This window comes from Acinonyx jubatus, chromosome F2 (genome assembly GCF_027475565.1).
Source record: "Acinonyx jubatus isolate Ajub_Pintada_27869175 chromosome F2, VMU_Ajub_asm_v1.0, whole genome shotgun sequence".
NCBI lineage: Eukaryota > Metazoa > Chordata > Mammalia > Carnivora > Felidae > Acinonyx > Acinonyx jubatus.
This window is the reverse complement of record NC_069394.1, coordinates 67,957,890-67,977,564: the sequence shown is the minus strand read 5'-3', so window position 1 is coordinate 67,977,564 and position 19,675 is coordinate 67,957,890. Positions and strand designations below refer to the sequence as shown.

Genomic DNA, 19,675 nt, shown 5'->3' with positions numbered 1-19,675 from the left:
AAGGAATGATGGTTGGACTCAGACGGTGGCAGTAGACCTAAAAGAAGGTGGCTACTTTGGAACATGTTTATAAGGAAGTGCTAATAGGCCTTCCTACTGAATGGGGGGTGGGTCGTGAAGGACATAAGGACAACTCCTATGTTTTTGACTTTGTGTGCAAATGGATGATGGTGCTATTTACTGAAATAGAGAAGGCAGGGAATCCCTATTTACTGGTATAGGGAGCAGACTTGGGAAAAAAGGTAAATCAAGCATCCTGGTTTGGACCTGAAATTATAGATACCTTTGAGATATTGATGGGAGTTGGATTTATCACCTAGTGGCTCAGAGGAGAGGCCAGGGCTGGACACACATGTTTGTGTCATCAAGGGGCCATGGATAAAAGCACAGAAATACCTTGCCTGACAGTACAGTCACTTCGCTTCCTGTGCAATTTGGAAGAACTCCAACTTGAAGACTTTAAAAGTCCAGGACACTGGAAAATTCTAAGGTCTCTCAAGAACTGAATCAAATATCTTTTTATTGTCCTCACTTCCTTTGCCTTCCAAACTCACAGCAATCCTTAACAGAAATAGTCTTTCCTCTTGGAATGGTTCATCACTGATTTCTAGTAGTGTTCTACATCCTTCTTTACCCATCTAAAAGCTTGTTGTCGTATTGTATAAAAATAACTGTATAAAATCTGTGGAACATTCTCGGGCTCCAAACCCTCGCTACTACCATATTTGTATGACCAGGTTCCATACTTGAAGTCTTATGCTCTCTCAAGTCATTTTACTCTCTGCTGGTTGTCGCATAATTCTTTTCTTGTGTAGGTTGGTGAAGAAATGGTGAGCAGCATAAAACAACATTTGTTTATCTTCTCTCTACATAACAAGTACGAAGAAGCTAGGATGGTCAGAATTGTGTAAACCTAGCTCAACTGATGCCCACAATTATCTGAACTCTGCCTTGGCAAGTAAGGGTCAGGATGCAAGGCCAAGTTCCTAGGGCCAAGTCTGGGTGTGAGGTGAGTGGAGTGATACAATGTGGAATCCATTTCAGCCTCGGGTTTCCGACGTTCAGAAACTGAACCAGAGAGCAAGGAGAAAGGTAGTGAAATAACTATTTTGATACAGACTTTGGTATCATGGATATTTCCTGGTTCTAAAAGTAAAATGTAAACTAATAATTACCAAGTAATTATTACCTGCCCCTCACTTATCTCTCATGTACACAAAATGCCCATAGCATCAAAATATCAATAGCCTCTCAAAATATCATCTGACAGATCTAGGAAATAACTTCTAGAGTCAGGTTGGTATTAAAACCTGATAGTTCAAAGAAAGCTTCCATACAAGGTGGGGAATTAGATGGGCCAAGACGAGGCATTTGGTATTGGGCTGGAAACTGGAACCCCAGAACAGAAACGAGGGTTCAGAATTAGGACATCCAGGGCTGCCATAGGGACCCAGAAGGGGTCTGTGAACCTGTGAGGCAGGGTCATGAGATCTCTTGTTTGGCCCCGGTGGCCTTGGTGCATGGCTGTGTAGTGCTTGGTGAGTGCTGAGCTCAGTCAGGATCCAGAATTATTCTCTGGCTTTCTTACCTCAGCCTGCTTTTTCTTCTACCCTTGTCTCTTCAGCCCAGTTGCACGGTTGCCCAGCTGGAGCAGAGTTCCCACCGCAGAGTGAAGAGGCCACAAAACAACCAGCATCCTAACGTATTGGAGACATGAGACTTTCCTGAAAATAGCATCTTCAAGGATACACAACTTATTGAGAGTCATCAAATCCATTAGCCCCTTCTCATTTCTGCACATACACATAAAGAAATGATACAGATATTTAAAACATAAGCAAAAACAACAACAACAACAACAACAACAACAACAAAAACACTTTTCAAAGGACTTGGGGTTGTAGGTGATGTTATCAGTTCATTCTTACTGAACATCATGACTTTTCAGCAGACTAAAGGGATGATATTTAGTGATAGGATTTGGCTTTATGGACTAAGGGTTATGACACTGAGGCCTGGGGTCTTGATAAGGGGCTGGTGATGATCAGGAAAAATGCATCTGGCAAGAGATTTTCTTACAACAGTGGAAAGCTTCTGAATAAAGAGAAAAAACGTTCAGATATAACTATTAAAATAGCTTCTATGGGGGCTGGGGCGCCTGGGTGGCTCAGTCAGTTAAGCATCTGACTCTTGGTTTCAGCTCAAGTCATGATTTCACAGTTTGTAAGTTTGAGCCTCACTCTGGGTTTTACACTGACAGTGCAGAGCCTGCCTGGGATTTTCTCTCTCCCTCCCTCCCTCCCCCCCCCCCCCGCCCCCCCCCCCCCGTGCCTCCCTCCTTCCCCCCACACGCTCTCTCTCTTTCTCAAAATAAACAAATGAACTTAAAAAGATATCTATAGAGGAAGATAACTGTATCATAGAGAAATACTACTAAGAAAAAATGCCCAGTAAAGCTAAGGAATAAACAGAAGCAAAGAATATTGGAAGAAACACAAAGTGTACTGGTCACATCAAATTCATTGCCTTTCTTTCCTTTTTTTTTTTTTTTTTTTTTGATACATACATAAAACAGTAAATGAGAAACAGAGTACTCCTTAATCTCCAGAGGCATTCATGAACTCTTTCATAGTTTGCATCACTAAGTGAAGTTTAGAAATGTGGTCTGATAGCACAGCTAGGTGGATTCACAGTTGATTAAACATCAGAGAACATATATTCTTGTTACTCGAAGAGAAGTCTCTAGCAGCAGCCCAGACATCCTTTCTTCATGTGGGCCTGTGTAAAATTTTACTGAGGACTTAGATTGAGTCATGAATCACATCCTGTCCAACTTTGTGACTGACTCAAAATCCCAGTTTAACAGCAAATACTAAAATAATAGAGCCAGGATTGAAAATGATATGAACAGGCTAAAAGGAAGGCTTAACGGGTGAAATAAATTGTAACTGCGATAAACATAATGTTCTGCAGTTAGCCTCGGAAAGTCAGCTGCCCAGTGCAAAATGGGAAGGCCAGACTTCAAGCGCTATAAAGATCTGAGTATAAAGATAACTGTAAGTCCGACGCGAGCTGGCAGCATGACCTGGCTGTGAAAATGTGGGCACATCTGATTTTCTACGGCACCAATAAAAGCAAACTGCTAATAAATGAAAACAGTCGACTGCACTCTCAACTATGTAAATAACAACCATATCTAGAATACTGTATCCAGTTTGGGTGCCAAATTGGCTCAAGTAGGTCAACCAAGATAATAGGGTTCCCAAAGCCATATCATGGGAGGAGTAAATGAGGCAAAGGGGAATGTTTAGCTCATGAAGAGGGGAGGGTAACTGTGTTAAACATGTTTGAGGACTGCTAAGTGGTAAGAAAAAAAAACAAAAACCCTTCTTCTTCTATTTGGTTTCAGAGTACGATACCAGTAGAAATTTTTTAAAGGTAGATATAAGATTATATAAAAGGCACCTTTCTAATATTTTCGGCTGCCTCACGATGCTCTAGCTGCACTCACATAGTAGTGAGTGTCCCTTCCCTGGAATGTGAAAGCCCAAGCTGAATTATCTGCTGCTAAACTGAATTCAGCGTTACTACAAGGGAACTACCTGCCGCGACCCCCCTCCCCCCCGCATGGGAGATCAGATGCAGAGTTCTCAACCCTTTCTTCCATCTCTGAGGGCCCACCATTCTATTCCTTGTCCCCACTGTAGAAATGCCACTATCAGTTAACATGTAGCCACGTACCCACAAGGCAAAGTGTGTGTGTGTGTGTGTGTGTGTGTGTGTGTGTGTGTGAGTCCAGGGGGATGTATTTGTGAATGTGCAGATGCACACACAACAGGCACACATCTCAAGGAACAATGCCACACCGTGGGGAAGGATCTCAGGGGGAGAGAACATGGTGCTCCCATCCCTGTTCCTTCTCTGACTTATGGCATGTCTTGTCCACAGTTCTGGATCTAAAGCCACTGCCCAGGGTGTCGGTGGAACTATTCTTCTCACCTTGTCTGCCTACGTGTGGGAGAAAACTGAGCTTAATGACAGGGTAACACAGTAACAGAACAGGAGATTAACACTTGGAGCCACGGAGCTAGCAAAACTGCACTTAAACATAAATTGAACCCCCACAAAATCTAAATTTTTCCCATGTAAATTTTTTTGGCCAGTAATATTTTTTTAAGAAGCAAAAAAAGTATTCTTTCAAAATATAAAACTACTAGAAATAGGCATGTTCTGAGATGGAGATTTCTGGCCATTGCTGCATTTTTAGCCAAGCAGTTTCACTGTGTCTTCCAGAGAGGGGGAGGGGGAAGAAAAAAAAAAAAGAAAGAAAACAGCCACTTTTTTTTCATAAAGCCACAAAATATTTTCACAAAAAGCAGCTCAGAAAGAAAGGATATTTCCACCATTTCCCATTTCTGTAGAATTTGCATGAGGTTTTTATCTTTTCTGATTTTGTCAGAGGTAAGAATTTTTTTTCATATGGCTGCAATTTCAACCTTCTGAACATTAAGCAGATATAAATTATCTACAAGGCTAAAAAGTCTTTGATTAACAAGCTGGGGAATTGCAGGTATTAAAATTACCCCCCAGAGGGAGGGCATATCATTCCATGAATGCATTAGACATCTACTTTGAATTACAAAGAAAAATTAATTAAAAAGTATATGTTTATGAGTAATGTGTGTTCCCTCGAGTTCATTCTAAAAGCCACATATATGCAGAATCTAATAAAAATTAAATTACATTAGCTGCATATTTTACTTCAGCAACATGAATAAAAAGATAAAAGCAGGTGCTACCTAATGTTTCATTCTAGAGAACTTCCGGAGTGCCCCAAATGGTCTGAATGGATTTCAGTGCTCTACGCCCACTGGAAAATTCTGCGTGTGGCTGGAAAAAGAGCTGTAGCTACCTCAGGAAGGGCGATTCGGTGCCCCTGTGAACAGCTCTACTTTCAGGCTATCTGCTGTACTCTGAATCAGTCCAGCCATGCCCACATGCGTCCTGTAGAGGTGGTGTGGCTAGAAAGATTCAGCAGGCTCCATTTACAAGGTGTCATCTACACTGGCTAATAGCAGGCAGCCCAGCGGGTTGTTGGACATTTTAACAAGACCATCCTCAGGCACGGTCTACTCTGCCAGACAGTATGGCCGTAGTGTCTCTAGAAGTCTGTGGATCTAGAAACAATAAAAGTGTCATGACAGCCAACACTTGCCAACAAATATTTTGTTTATTCCATAGATATCTCATTTCATTAGCTTTCTGTGCCTTTTTTCCCACTCCCTGTGCTTTTTCCCTTTCGGTTACCATGGAAACAATTTCCCTGGTAGGGGAGGAGTCTAATGGCATCCAGGAGTGTGAAGAAAAGTCAATTTATATCATGGTTTGTGAAATATTGGGAGTTTGTAATGGTTGTTATCACCACATATGGTAAATCAATCTCTCTCAAGAGCAAATTTCTAAATATTGATATGAGTATGGGAGTGATAGAATTATATAGAATCATGCATCTCAGCAACTTGCATGGCAACCTTTAAGATATACATTTCTATTTTATTTTGTTTATACAAATAAAAAATGAAGTACAAAAGATACAAAATGTACTATTTATATATATATTTAATCTATTTTAAGTTCTCTAAAGGCATTGACTGGTCTCTAACATAAAACTTAAAGTTGTTTTAATTATACAGATTTGAGAAGCCCTATCTGATCACTTATAAAGTTTCTATATATGTGTGTGTATGTAAATGCGTAGTTGTTTTTGTTTTTGTTTTTTTTTACAGAGAGCTTGTATGCACAGCAGAGCACCTATGCCAGCTTCGTTCTCACTTTAAATCAACTGGTATTTAGACAAATATATTAATTCAGAAAATGCAGGCTTTAAAAGTTTGTCCAAATACGTGCACTCCACACAGGCAAAGTAAGGTGATCACATTTTTGGGTTTTAAAATAGACTGATTTGGCCCCCTTGTCAAAACCAAAATTTGTTTATTTGATTTCACTTGTAACTTGTTCTGCTTTCTGTTTTCTTGCAAAAAGACATGAGTGATGGGACGACAAAATATTGGATTATTTGTGCTCTTGAAATGGATGCCACCTGAGTTGTGACAGGTATTTTAAGTATCATCTTCTGCAGTCACTTAACACTGATTTGAAAAAATTTCAAGCCTTGGGTATATTCTTGATCGTTTACCACCAAAATGAGTCACCTCTTGAGTAAAAAGGGAGATCTGGGGACAAAATGGAAACACTGAATGCGGGTGCAAGGGGGAGCTGTAAGAGAGAGGAGTTAAGATCTCCACAAGTGTGGCTGACTCCAAACACAGATGTAAAACAACCAGGGAGACTGGTTGAATTTTTTTTTTTTTTTTCAGAAAGAGTGCCCTATGTTAATTCTTATGAACACAGAAATTATGGCTCAGCTGACATTTTTGAAAAACAACCATTCTTAAACTATTTCTGCGTGGTGTTCTTGTACCTTGTCCTCTTATGGAACATGGACAGATGCTGACTAGACCTTTGAAATATTGTGTGATCTCATTCCCTTTTTAGATTTAGGGAAATGATTAATATTTTATGATCCTTTGAGACAAAGATTCCGCGGCTCAAAAAGGGAAGAAATTTTAAAGTAAACATTCCCATAGATGGTTGGAGATTTTTTAATAAAATTCACATTAAATAGGAGAATGGGATTTGATGCAATTAAAGGCGGCGGGAGAGACGTTGGAGGGAGGGGATGGAAGAAACGCCCAGGACAATTGCTGGACTTACTTTAAAATGTGTTTTTAGTGTTTAGTTATTATTGGGAGACAGAGAGCGACAGAGCACGAGCGTGGGAGGGGCAGATACAGAATCTGAAGCAGGATCCAGGGTCCAAGCTGTCCGCGCAAAGCCTTACGCGGGGCTCGAACTCACAAACTGCGAGATCATGACCTGAGCTGAAGTCGGACGCCCAACCGACTAAGCCACCCAGGTGCCCCTCGCTGGACTTACTTTATTTTATTTTATTTTTATTATTTATTTATTTATTTATTTTTATATTTTTTATTTTTTCCGCTGGACTTATTTTAAAAAGTGCCTCTGATTTCAGCAGAAATCCAAACAAGGTATTTTGGACATTGACTATTGGAGTGTCCGCTCTTTTTCCTGACCTTTGAACCTTTCTGCCCAGAGGTGGTTTTCAAAGGAGCTCCGCCGTTTCTCCCATGCTTCGTTTGTACCACATGAGCTGATTTTACAATTGCTTCTTACCAGAGTAAATTCAGTGATGGGTTGGCCGTAGCGGTAGGAAATAAAACATGCCCAGAGAGCAGGCACCTGCCTCCCAATCAGGCTGAAGAAGTGAGAGCCTGCCAGGGAAGGCTGGTGGCTTGTGCACAGAGGTGAGGAGCTTGATGGAGCGGGGCTGAGTGGAGGCAACCGCCTCTTCTTCTTCCGAGATCAGCTATCGTGCAATTCAAGGGCTCTGGCATCCAATTCTCCTTCCCGAGAAGCCTGTTCCAGTGCAGCCAAGATGGATAGTGTGTGCCGCTGTTCTCTCTGCAACATCATGGGCCGTCTGGAAAAAAAAATGACATTCGTTGGGATAACCTCAGTGAGAACCTTTGTTGGCAATGACTGATGTCAGAGCACAGGTACTTTTGCTCTGTATATTTTTATTGTTTTAAATAAAGCCAACGGAATCGGGATGCCTGTGCCTCCCCTCAGTCACAATGAATGTGATGCACATTGGGCCAGAGATCAGGGCGTCAATTTAGGGAGTATCTGTATCTATTACTGAAGGTTAATGAAAGAGAGAATATGGGGTTTATTTATTTGTGTGTTAAGAGAGGCTTTCACGTTTTTAACAGTATGACACTTCATAGGTTACATTGGAAAATCTCACGGTTCTGTCCTTATGCTTATTGTTTGTTTTTTTAGCTTTGGTTTTGGATGGAGAAGGAACATGGATGATTTGAGGAAAAGGAAACACTGGGTTGCCCGGATCTGGTACAGAGCGTAAGCCACTGTCTTGTTCAAAAATCCTTCTAACCACAGAAATGGGAAGATTCATGAAGAGCAAGCAGGGAGAAAATACCTCACTTTCAAATCTTCCGTTACTGCATCTCAGTCAGTTTCAGCTCTATAGTCCCTCCCCCAGGACACACAGCCTCACCTATGAGCTGGAGCACCGGGGACCTTTCCCTCCCCATGGCCAGGGGGACCCTAATGGCCACAGTTAGGCAACAGGAGAAAGAGCTTGTTTTTCCAGGAAATCAGCGAATGACTAAAGACAGACAAGGGGTTTAATTGGCAGAATAAAGAAACGATTTGAAGTTATAAACAGAAAGACAAATCAGAAGGCCAGAAGCTGGGCGGCTCTGGGAAGCATAGGATGAGAGGCTTTGTGACCAGATGTCTGAGTCAAATGCCTGGAGCACCACGAGGGTGTCAGAGATACTGTAGAGAGGTGTTTGCAAGGCATCACCGGGGTGTGGGATTGGCAGGCTGACAGGACCTGGCAGTGCCTCAGTCCCTGGGTGTCCTCATAATTTGACTATCTTTCTTTTTTTATATTTTTTATTTTTTTTAATCTTTATTTTTGAGAGAGAGAGACAGAGACAGAGACAGAGTGCAAGCAGGGGAGGAACAGAGAGAGAAGGAGACACAGAATCCAAAGCAGACTTCAGGCCCCGAAATGTCAGCACAGAACCTGACGCAGGGTTCAAACTGAGGAACCGAGAGATCACGACCTGAGCTGAAGTCAGACACCCAACCGACCAAGCCACCCAGGCGCCCCATATCTGACTTTCTTTTAAAGAAACTTTGACATTTTGAGATAACTGTAAATGCACACAAAGTTTTACAGAAAGAGCTCATGTGCTTTTTATGCAGCTTCCCCTAGGGATGACATTTTGCAAACCTATAATGCAATACCACAACCAAGATAGCGGCATTGGTGGTCACGATGCAGAAGATGCACCCTCACCAGATGCTTCAGGCTGCCATTTTGTAGCTACACCCAGTCTCCCCTGCTCACTCTTTCTTACCCTTTAGTGACACTAACCTGTCCTCTAAGAGTTTCTATAACTTTGTCATTTCAAGTCTGTTATATAATGGAGTCATACTGTATATAACCTTTGGGGAATGGCTTTTTCCCTCAACATAATTCTCTGGAATTCCATCCAAGTTGCACATGTCAATAGTTTGTTCCTTCTTATTCCCAAATAATATTCATGATATGAACATACCACAGATTCTTTCATCATTCACCCACTGAAGGACATCTGGGTTGTTTACAGTTTTTGGCTATTCTGAATTAAGCTTCTAAACATTCATATACAGGTGTTTGTGTGAACCTAAATCGTTGTTCCTCTAGGATACAAGCCAGGTTGTTAATAGCTGCATGTTGAGTTTAAGAACCTGATAAATTGTTTTCCAGAGCGGCTGTATCGTGCCTTCCTACCAATAATGTGTGAGTGATCCAGCTTCTGTGCATACTCACCAGCTTTTGGTGTTGTCACTATTTTTTTTTTTTTAGTTTTTTTTTTGTTTGTTTTTAGTTTTTGTCATACCAATAGGTGTGTAATGATAACTCATTGTGGTTTTAATTTGCATTTCATTACTGGCTAATGATGTTGATTATCTTTTCATGTGCTTGTTTTCAGTGAAATGTCTGTTCAAGTTTTTTGTTCAGTTTCTAATTGTATTGTTCGTTTTTACCGTTCAGTTTTGAGAGGTTTTTTTTTTAATGTACTCTAGGCGCTAGCCCTTTATCAGATACAGGGCTTGCAAATGTTTTCTCCCAGTATGTAGCTTGTCTTTTCAGCCTCTAAACAAGGTCTTTCATGGAGCAAAATTTTTCAACTTGTCAATTTTTCCTTTTATGGATTTTCAAGGTTACGTAAGCTCCGTGCTTAGTTGTGGATCCTGAGGAGTTTTCTCCTATGTTCTTTCTCAAAAAGGTTTATAGTGTTAACATTTTGCATTTTGTTTCAAAAACAATTTTAACGTTTGTTTATTTTTGGAAGACAGAGAGAGACAGAGTACAAACAGGGGAGGGACAGAGACAGAGGGAGACACAGAGTCCGAAGCAGGCTCCAGGCTCCAAGCTGTCAGCACAGAGCCCAACGCATGACTCTAACCCACAACTGTGAGATCAGGATCTGAGCCGAAGTCAGATGCTTAAACTGACTGAGCCACCCAGGTGCCCCAACATTTTGCATTTTTTAAAATTAGACCTGAGACTTAGATTGAAGTTTTTCTTTTCTTTTCTTTTCTTTTTTTTTCTTTTCTCTTTTTTTTCCCTCTTTTCTTTCTCCTTTTCTTTTTCTCTTTTCTTCTCTTTTCTCTCCCCTCCTCTACCCTTCTCTTCTCTTCTTTCTCTTTGTCTATGGATGTATAATTGCTCTAGCACAATTTGTTAAAAAGGCTATCTTCCAAAGAATTACTTTTACACCTTAGTCAAAACTCAGTTGAACATATCTGTGTGGGTCTATTTCTGAGTTCCATTGATCCATATGGCTATCCCTCTACCAATACATTGCAGTTTTGATTATTGTAATTATAAAATAAGTCTTGAAATCAGGTAGACTAATTCCTCCCAATTTTTTCTTCTTCTATAAATTGTTTTGCTTTTCTAGCTTTTTTACCCTTCTATATAAATTTTATAAAAGCTTTGTATCTACAAAAGTCTTGCTGGGGTTTTGATAGGAAGTGATTTATACCGGTATATTGATTTAGGAATTACTGATATATTTACTGTGTTGAATCCTTCAATCCATGATCACCATACGATTCTCCATTTACTTAGATCTTTAAAAATTTTCTTTTGCCAATGTTGTATAGTTTTTAGCATATAAGTTTGAGAATATTTTGTTAGATTTATACTTAAGCGTTCCATTTATTATTTTTTTAGTGGTTGTAAATATTTTTTAATTTTGGTATCTACACATTCATTGTTAGTATATGAGAATACAATTGAATTTTATATTTTATCATGTGTTCTTTGAACTTGCAAAACTTATTTAGTGGTTCCAGGAGTTTTTTAAAGATTCTTTTGGATTTCTACATAGACAATCATGTCATTTGCAAATAGGGACAATTTTCTTTCATCCTTTTCAACTGTATACCTTTTATTCCTTTTCTTGCTTTATTGTACTGGCTAAAACTCACAGGACTATGTTGGAAGAGAGTGGTAAGAAAGCACATCCTTGCCTTATTCCTGGTCTTAGAAAGCATTGAATATGTCATTACCACTGAGTATAATGTTAGCTGTAGGGATTTTTTATACATGTTCTTTTCAAATTGAGGAAATTTCTCTCTATCTCTATTTTTCTAAGAGTTCTTATCATGGGTATTGTATTTTGTCAAAAATTTTTTTTTTCTTTATCGATTGATATGATCATAGCGTTTTTCTTCTTCAGGCTGTTAAAATGACTGTTGGATTATATTGACCCATTTTGGTAACCTTGGAATAAACCCCATTTGGTTACGGTGTTTAATTCTTTTCATATATTGATGCATTCTGTTTGATACTATTTTGTTAAATATTCAATGGAGCATATTGGTTTTCTATGGTTTTCATGAGGTTCTCTATTTTTGTACACTGTTTGCTAACAGTAATATAGCTTCATAAAAAGAGTTGCAAAGTGTTCCCTTCTCTTCTATTTCCTTAAAGAAATTCTGTAAAATTTATGTTTTTTAAATTAAGATATAATTGAACTAGAACATTATATTAGTTTTAGGTATACAACATATGATTCAATATTTTACACATCGTAAAACGATCATCACAATAAATCTAATTACCATCATTTACCATATAGTTTCAAACTGTTTTTCTTGTGATGAGAACTTTTAAGATGTACTTTTTTCAGCAACTTTCAAATATATAATACAGTATAATTAATTACAGTCACCATACTATATATTACATCCCTGTGACTTATTTATTGTATAACTGGAAGTTTGTATCTTTTGATTATCTTCACCATTGTGCCCACCTCCCCATCACCTTCATCTCTGGAGACCATCAATCTGTTTTTTTGTGTGTGGTGCTGATTCTTCTTTAAGCATTTGGTAGAAATCTCCAGGGGAAACATCAAGTCCTAGAATTATCATTTTTTGTAGTTTTTAAATAATGAATTCAAACTATGTATTTTGTGTTGGGAGAGTTGTGGTAGATTTTTTTTTTTTTTTTGAGAAATTGGTCCATTCCATTTAAGGTATCAAATTTATGTGTATAGAGTTATTGTGGGGTTTCCTTCTTATCCTTTTGCTGTCTGCAAGTCTATAGTGATATCCCCTATTTCATTTGTGATATTTATAATTTGTCTCTTCTCTTTTTTTTTCTTAGACTTGCTAAATTATCAATTTTATTGATCTTTTAAAATAACTAGCTTTTTGTTTCATCTATCTTTTCAATTATACTTTGGCTTTCAATTTCATCGATTTATCCTTTTGTATTTATTACTTTCTTCCTTCTACTTGCTTCATGTGTATTTTACTCTACTTTTTAAGTTTTTGAGGTGGCTGCTAAGACTATTGATTTGTTTTCTTTTTTTTTATCGTATGCATTTGTTTTGATACATTTGTCTCTTGCCACTGCTTTCTCTGCATTGCAACGATTTTGATATGCTGTGTTTTTAGTTTCATCCAGTTTGAAGTTTTTGTTTTGTTTTTATTTCCCCTTAGACCAATTTCTTTTGACCAATGGACCAATTTCTTTTGACCAATGAAAAGGAGTTGTTTAGTTTCCAGATGTTTGGAGAATTTCTTATTATCTTTCTATTACAGGTTTCTAGTTTGATTTCATTGGGTCAGAAAACATGCTGTGTATGATTTCAATTTATTTTAAACTGTTGAGGTTTTTTGATAGCATAAGAAGTAGACTTATCTTGGTGTATGTTCTATGGGCACTTGAAAAGAGCAAGTATTCTAATGTTGTTGAATGGAGCGCTCAATAATGTCAATTAGCTCCTGTTGGTAGATACAGTTTTTGAGTTCAGCATCCTTGCTGATTTTCTGCCTAGTTGTCCTAGCACTTTTTGAGTGAGAAATGTTGAAATATCCAATGATGTGTTTGTCTCTCCTTTTTATCTCTTTCAAGTGTTTTTGTAATTGTTCATTGAATCAATCCTATCATTGCTGCTTTTAAGTTTTGTCAGATTATTCTAACATCTCTGTCAACTTGATGTTGGCATCTGTTTTACTTACACGTTTTTATTTTTCCAGATTTATTGAAATATAATTGACATATAACATTGTGTAAGTTTAAGGTGTACAATGTGATGATTTGATGCATATATATACACATATATATATTGCAAAATGATTATCACAATAAGGTTAGTTAACAGTTCTATCATCTTACATAATTACCTTTTATGTGTGTGTGGTGAGTACATTTAAGTACTACTCTCTAAGCAATATAAGTATACAATACAGCATATATAATACAAGTTTACCTTACAGAATTGTTAACTATAGTTATTATAACGTATATTAGATGTCCAGAAATTATTGTATAGCTGGAAGTCTGCACCCTTTGACCAACATCTTCTCCTTTCCCCTGTCCTCCCACTCCTGGCAACTGCTTGTCTTTTCCTCATTACTATAAGTTCATTTGTTTGTTTTTTAGATTTTACATATAAGTGAGATCATACAGCATTTGTCCTTCTCTGTCTGACGTATGTCACCTAGCATGATGCCCTCAAGGTCCATTTATGTTGCCACAAAAGGGAGAATCTCTATCTTTAAATAATATTCTAATTTCTGTCTATATCACATTTTTCTTATCGTGGACACAGGTTTATTCCATGTCCCAGTTATTGTGAATAATGCTTCAATGAACATGGAGGTGCAGCTGTGTCTTGAAGGTAATCATTATATTTCCTTCAGAAATATACCTGGAAATGGGATTTCTGGGTCATATGGTAGTTCCACTTTTAATTTGGGGGGAACCTCTATACTATTTTCCATAGTGGCTGCACCAGTTTACATCCCCACATTCAGCGAGGGTTCCCTTTTGTCCACATTCTCTCCAACTCTTCTGCTTTTGATAGTTCCATTCTAACAGGTTTAAAGTACTATCTTATTGTGGCTTTGATTGACATTTCCCTGATAATTAGTGATGTTGATAATTTTTTCACGTACCTGTTGTTCATTTGTATGTCTTCTTTGGAAAGTGTCTATTCAGGTCCACCAAGTCACCTCAGTCGTAAACATAGGGGAGAGGAAATTCAGTTTCCTTCTGCTTCTGAGAAGGGATGAACGTTTGGCTGAAAGGGAAAGTCTGGATACCAAAGCAAACTTGATGTCAGGAGAGGAAACATGAGAGCAGAATTTGGCATGAGTTTTGTATGCAGGTGTGTATATAATCAAGTTTGGTCACGGATGGCTCAATAAATGCCTGCATAGAACTCAGCACAAAGACCAAGGTATGGCAACTTAAAAAAATCAGTTCATGGTTAATCATAACCAAGGAGGGAATTAAAATCGTGCCTTTACTTTGTGTGTGACTTTGGGCAAGTTATTAACTTTGCTTGCCTTGGTTTTCCCATTGATAAAATGCAAATAATGATGTTGCTTATATTAGTATGTAATGATGATTAAATAAGTGTATGGTTCCCAAAACACAGTAAGAATCTTAAAAATATATGATTTTATATGTAAATATATAAAATACATAAAAATATATAATTTTTAAAATATATCTTAAATATAATTGATCTCAGCTCAGGTCATGATCTCATGGTTCATGAGTTCAAGCCATAAGTCAGGCTCTGGTGTGCTCTTCACTGACAGTGTGGAGCCTGCTTGGAACTCTCTCTCTTTTGAAATAAATGAATAAACTTAAAAAAAATTGTTTTTAAAAAAGAAGGCTAGTTGTGAAGGGCATATAACATCTGTTCCAAGCTCTGTAACTGTGGCATTTGTATTTGGTGAGAATTTAAGATTCAATTACATTTTTATAAAAGAGAAAAAGAGACTACTTAATTATTTCAGTGCTTTCATTGGTGAATTGCTGTCAGAGAAATCTTTCCGCATGATACTTTGCATATTTTCGTTGTTCTCTATAGCCTACCAATGTCCTTTAAGCCAATCATTTCTTTAAACTGTTAGGAAAAATTATTTATTTAAAGAAAAACATATCTTTGCTTTAGGGCCTCCAATGATGTGTACAAAATACAAATTCAACAATTAAATTACATTAAATTAAATTAACTCTGGCAGCTGTAATTTCCCATAAAAAGCACAGCAGCGTATTGGGTATGAAAGAATGCTGTGTGAAGCCCATTATATTTTTCTTATGGTTTTAGTTATTTAATCTTTTGATTCCTAAAAGAATTAAAATGCTCAAACATACTTTTTCTATGATTTAAATCTTTATATTAAATACATCTACTTGATTTATCTACAAACTTTTCGATTTACAGTGTCTTAATAATTTGTGTATTTCAACTGAAGCAGAAAAACATTCACGACATCTAGTTGCTATCACTATGGACTGATAACTACCACAAAAACAAATTGTCATCATAGAATATTGATTATAGCTTGTTTAAAATATGTATACTCCGCACCTCTAATTTTATCTAATATCCACTTCATATTAGAAGCCCCTTACAGTCTGGAACAATTTCATTTTCAGTATCTAGAAGTGGCTGATATGTCATATTTTTAGTTTAAGTTAACTTCAATGAGTACATGATAGTAGAGATGGTGATCTCTCCGTTTTTGTTCTCAAATGTGGTTTGAGTGTCATATTCAGGCATCCTTAGGATTCTTCTCTTCCTCCTCCTCTTCCTTCTTCCTCTTCTTCCTCTTCTTCTTCTTCTTCTTCTTCAAGTATATTTTATTTGTCTAAATTTCTGAATTTGATTCTTACTCTTAACCAATGTAGGATGCAATTGACCTCAGGAATTAAAGATTGTCTGAAATGATTAAAGTTACAACAGAACACAATTCTGACTGGTGTGTGCAGCAGTATGCATACCAAAAGTCTTCATGTAATTTGACGGTATGTTGGGATAATGACGTTGAAAATGGGAGCCAGGCAACCTGAGCTATAGCCCTAGTGTAGCACTAGCTCCTTTTCTAAATGTAGAAAATTCACCTAATCCCTTTTTGCTTTAATTTGCTCATATATAAAGTGGTGATAATATGACTGGCTAAAAGTAACTTAGGGGTGAGGTTTGAAATGAAATACACACACACACACACACACACATATACATATACATATATAAACATATATATACACACATACATATATATATAGTACTTTCAAAGTAAAAACATATATGTTCATTGTTTTAATTGTCAAGATTATATATAAATTGGTTAATAAAACACATGGATAAAATTTATAATTTGAAATATTATATTTTATTATGTAAAGATTATCACTTGTCTTCTAGAAAGCTAAGAACAATGTAAAATATTACATGCATACGATACTCAATGACTATGATACAAGGTATTGAACGATCTCAATCCTCTGTTTTACCAAATATCTAAACCAACCCAGGTGTTTTCTGCTTCCATATGCTTGCAAAACAGAATTTGTTAGCCTTAAAAGCATTCAGTTCCTCAATCATAAGGAATCTTGAAAGATTTCACTGATCTCTGAGGAAGTTTTCAACCCCTTTCTATTGCCTTAAGACTGGAAGTGAATTTAATCTTGTGAGGAGAAAATAAGTGGTAATTTTTCCTTTCAGTGATGGTCTATGTATGTGAGTGCACGTATGAGTGTGTGGGTGAGTACGTGTGAGAGAGAGACTGTGTGTGTATGTGAGAGAGAAAGAGAAAGGGACAGTGTATTGTGTTTGTGTGTGTGTGTGTGAGAGAGAGAGAGACAGAGAGAACCATTTACACATGTCTTACAGACTCTTTCCTTAAATACTTTCCTTATTATGCATTAGGAGCTTGGTGGCTTGTTTAAAACAGAGTTTTGTTTATCACAGCAGTGAAGTTGAAGTATATTTTAAAAGTAGCCTAGGATTATAGTTTTAATACTGGGTAATGGTTTTGGCCTGTCTCTATGCAGGAATCTGCAGGACTTTCTGGAGAATTCTCTATTGTCCCTGTGCTTATTATGCAATACTGCCGTGGCCAAGGGAGAACAATAGCTTTTCGTTTTTCTGACATACATTGTTTTTTTGTTTGTTTGTTTGTTTTTGGTGACTGAGACATTAGCAGATCTTTTGCTAATTTAGAGGGAAAATGTGATGTGTGCACGATAATTTCTATAAAGCTAAGAGATTTTTCTGAAGATAGCCCAAATTGTATAGGCTGTCAAAACAAACACCATATACAGTCTGGTCCACAAAATGTATTGATTTTTTAAGAGACATCTTTGGGGGAAAAAAGGGTGGGGTTCAACCTTGGAAGCCATTATCAAGAATCTTTTCTAAGTAGGAAAAAAACTGGAGTCAGAGTGTTGATTCAAACCCCAGATCAGCCACTTACCAGAGTTATTTTTCTTCTCTGAGACCTCTGATTAAATCTCACAAATACGAAGGGAAATCTTTTTTATATCTAAGTGTGTAAACTGTGATTGTCAGATTCCCTGAAAATAAAGTTTGATTTAATAAACCTGGGTGACAGAATTTGGCGAAGTTCTGGTCCCCTTGGCCTTTGATCACAGGACGTGAAGGCTGGGAAGGATGTAATGAGGTCTATGTCATAGGCCTGTTTGGGTCTCTGATCTTTTAGCTGAGGGAAATATCCTGAGGTCTCCTGTTACCCAAATACTGGGGTAAGAGGTTGGGATCGTGTAGAGCAGTGGTTCTTGGACTTCGATATACATGAGAATCGTTTGGAGAACTTGTTGTACCACATTTTCCTAAGCCCCATCCCCAGAGATCCTAATTCTGTGGTTAGGTTGGGCCCAAGAAATTGCCTTTCCAATAAGTTTGCCATGACATCAGTGCTGCTGGTCTGAGAATCCCACTCTGAGAGAACTCTGTTTCCAGATTGTGAGCACATGTGCCCAGAGCATCAGGGAATCATGTTTAGCAAAAAAAAAAAAAGCCTTTCTCCAAAGAAAGGAAAGAATAAATAAAATAAAGAGAAGCTGCAAACACTGTCCTTCAGGCCCTTCAGTAGGCATCTTCTCCTTTGTCTTTGCAGCACTCTGTGAGAAAGGAAGCATTACCAGATTTTGGCAGAATAAGAAACCAGGTTTCAGAGAGAAAGAACAAACACCACCCAAGTGACGTGACTAAGCTGCAGGCCTGAGGTTCACAGTGAAACTCTGACTCTGTTTCTGGCGCTTCCCATGGTGGAGGGCACCTTTTGCAGACCTCTCTGTTGGGCTCCTCATATTAAATTTTAAAAACTTCATACCAAGAAAAGGTGTTATTAGAATTCATCCCACTTCTTAGTAGAATCATTATCCAAAGTGACTTTGAGTGGGCTCAGGGAGTCTGGTGAGAATTACCTGCCAAATCAGGGTGGCCAATACGCAGTGGTCATCTTCAGTCAAGAACTGGTTTCCCTTCTATGGCCACTGGTTCTCTCCACTTGTTTTCCCAGCAGCCAGACCCTCCCTCACTTAACTTTTCTGACATATTTCACTCGACGATGACCCTTAGCTCCTGTGACCTGAAGGAAAGAACAATGTGGTTCAGAGAGCAGCCTCATTGTATGACAGTCTGTCAGAAATGGAGAACCTCAGGCCTTACTTCAGACCTTCTGCAAAATCAAGTTTCATCTGAACAAAATTCCCAAGTGATTCATATGCACATTAGAGTATCCAAAAGACCTGTGTAAGAAATAACATGAGAAAAGAGTTGAGGGGGGAAAAAGTGGTTTCCCACTTTTCTGGCTTGGCTATCATCTGCATTTCTTGAACTGTAAGTTCCTTGAGGGCAATAGACTGGATCAGGACCATTCAGAAGCATTCTGGCATGTATTTTGACGTACAGTAAGTGACAAATGACCACTTGTTGACTGAATGACTCCCGAAATCTCAACAGCAGGCTCATTTTTCATGAGTGCTAGAATCATGACTCTTACCTAAATATTTCCTGATTTATTTTTTACAGGCATCTCTAATTTGATATAAGCAACTTGATTTCTCACTTATATTTGCTGCACCTCTTGTTATCCTTCTCTCTGAGAATAGTACCCTGTTTCTTAATTTTTTTTAATGTTTATTTTTGAGAGAGAAAGAAAGACACAGACTGGGAGTAGGGGAGGAACAGGGAAGGAGGGAGACACAGAATCTGAAGCAGGCTCCAGGCTCTGAGCTGTCAGCTCACAGCCTGACGCAGGTCTTGAACTCATGAACCATGAAACCATGACCTGAGCCGAAGTTGGACGCTTAACTGACTGAGCCACCCAGGTTCCCTGATAGTATCCTGATTCTTAAGTCAAACATAAGAAACTGCCCAATCAATTATCGTCTCTTGACCCCTCACTAATTATGGAATCTATTCCATTCTTTCTAAGGCCATGGTTATGAATCTATTCCTTTTTTGTTTGTTTAGGCATTTCTTTTTTTTTAATTTTTTCTTTAAATTTACAACCAAATTAGTTAGCATTTAGTGCAACAGTGATTTCAGGAGTAGATCCCTTAGTGCGCCTTATCCATTTAGCCCATCCCCCCTCCCACCACCCCCTCCAGGAACCCTCTGTTTGTTCTCCATATTTAAGAGTCTCTTATGTTTCGTCCCCCTCCCTG

At 38.0% G+C, this 19,675-nt stretch overlaps 1 long non-coding RNA gene across 1 annotated transcript in view; it reads right to left on the bottom strand.

The window, feature by feature from the left end:
- LOC128312854 (uncharacterized) overlaps positions 1–18,602 on the bottom strand; it is a 49,261-nt gene extending 30,659 nt beyond the window's left edge. Inside the window, exons 1-3 of the long non-coding RNA XR_008292689.1 lie at positions 18,431–18,602; positions 7,255–7,561; positions 1,589–1,793 (exon numbers count right to left, since the gene is read on the bottom strand). This is a non-coding gene — a long non-coding RNA (uncharacterized LOC128312854). The remainder of the gene's footprint in view (positions 1–1,588; positions 1,794–7,254; positions 7,562–18,430) is intronic.
- Positions 18,603–19,675: the final 1,073 nt, after the last annotated feature.